Source organism: Heterodontus francisci, unplaced genomic scaffold, assembly GCF_036365525.1.
Source record: "Heterodontus francisci isolate sHetFra1 unplaced genomic scaffold, sHetFra1.hap1 HAP1_SCAFFOLD_58, whole genome shotgun sequence".
In the NCBI taxonomy this organism is placed as follows: domain Eukaryota; kingdom Metazoa; phylum Chordata; class Chondrichthyes; order Heterodontiformes; family Heterodontidae; genus Heterodontus; species Heterodontus francisci.
In genome coordinates this window covers 776,572-778,490 of record NW_027142006.1, presented here as the reverse complement: position 1 = coordinate 778,490, position 1,919 = coordinate 776,572, and the positions used below count along the sequence as shown (strand labels likewise).

The following is a 1,919-nucleotide window of genomic DNA, read 5'->3' as shown; positions in this document are numbered from 1 at the left end:
CAGCTCAACAGATCCTCACCAAACAGCTCCTTCCACTGCACCGAAGCAAGAACCAAATCCTGTAAACTCACCCCAGCGGCTCTCTGTTTCCCTGCTCTCACTCTCCATTGTGATGTCACTTTTTGATTTTTTTTGCCCCAGCTCTGCTCATGCTGTGCTCCTCTCTCTCGCTCTGTCTCTGAATCAGTGCTTTTGACACACTTGTTCACTCTCTGTTCCGTCGTGCTCTTCTGTCTCTGGTCCAAAATCTGACTCTGGTGGGATTTGAACCCACAACCTTTGAATGCCTTTTTTATCATTATTTAGAAGTCCAACACACTACCCATTGCGCCACAGAGCCGCACATATTTTAATAAACATCACCAAGGCCTTTGACCTTGTCAGCAGAGACGGACTCTTCAAACTGCGATGGAAACTCGGCTGCCCTCCTGAACTCTTGGGCATCATCTCTTCTTTCCACGAGAACATGCACAGTTCCATCAGTTACAATGGAGCAACATCAGACACTTTCAAGATCAGCAGTGGGGTAAAGCAAGGCTGCGTGCTGGCGCCAACTCTCTGAGGAACAGAGGAACATAGGAGTAGGCCATTCAGCCCGTCGAGCCTTTTCTGCCATTCAATTCGATCATGGCTGATCATCTACCTCAACGCCCCTTTCCCGTGCTCTCCCCATATCCCTTGATGTCATGAGTATCAAGATTTCTAACAATTTCTGTCTTGAACATGCTCAATGATTGAACTGCCACAGCTCTCTGGGGTAGAGAATTCCAATGATTCACCACCTTCTGAGTGTAGAAATTCAACTCGATCTCAGTTTTAAATGGCCTACTCCTTATTCTGAGACTTGGTCCCCTGATTTTAGACTCACCAACCAGGGCAAACATCCTATCTACATCCACACTGTCACGCCCTATAAGAATTTTATCAGTTTCAATGAGATCACCTCTCATTCTTCGAAACTTTAAGGAATACAGGCCCAGTTTCCTCATAAGACAATCCCACCATCCCAGGGATTAGTCTGGTGACCCTCTGCTTCACTCCCTCTGTGGCAAGTATATCCTTCCTTAGATGAGGAGACCAAACTATACACAATACTCCAGCGCGTTTTCACCAAGGCTCTATACAATTGCAGCAAGACATCTTTACTCCTGTACTCATGACCCCTCGTGTGAAGGCCAACATACCATTTGCCTTCCTAATTGATTGCTGCACCTGCACAAGAGCTTTTAGTGTCTCATGAACAAGGACACCCAGGTCCCTTTGGACATCAACACTTCCCAACCTCTCACCATTTAAGAAATACTCTGTCTTTCTGTTTATTCCACCAAAGTGGAGAACTTCACACTTACTCACATTATATTCCATCTGCCATGTTCTTTCCCATTCACTTAGCCTCTCCAGGTTCCCTGGAAGCCTCTCTGCATCCTTCTCACAGCTCACACTTCACCTAGCTTTGTGTCATCTGCAAACTTGGAAATATTACATTTAATCCCGACATCCAAATCATTTATTTCGGTTGTTAACAGCTGTGGCTCCAACACTGATCCTTGCAGTACACCAATAGTAACAGCCTGCCATCCTGTGGAGGACCTGTTATTCCTGCTCTCAGTTTTCGGTCTGTTAACCAACTCTCAATCCATATCAGTATATTATCCCCAATTCTATGTGCTCTAATTTTGTTTACTCACCTCCTGTGTGGGACATTACCAAAGCATCCACTGGTTCTCCTTTATCTGTTCTACAGGTAACATCCTCAAAAAACTCAACGGGTTTTTTCAAACCTGTTTTCCTTTTCATAAATCTATGTTGACTCTGCCCAATCATATCATTATTTTCTAACTGTCCAGTTATCACATCCTTTATAATTGGTGTATTCTTCTCCATGCTGCTATTGTACACTTTCAGTGACTCAGATGGGG

The 1,919-nt window shown here is 44.6% G+C and overlaps 1 non-coding gene across 1 annotated transcript; it reads right to left on the bottom strand.

The window, feature by feature from the left end:
- Positions 1-249: 249 nt before the first annotated feature.
- On the bottom strand, positions 250-340 carry trnar-ucu (transfer RNA arginine (anticodon UCU)). The gene is given in 2 exon segments: positions 250-285; positions 304-340. It is a non-coding gene; the product is annotated as a tRNA-Arg (tRNA).
- Positions 341-1,919: the final 1,579 nt, after the last annotated feature.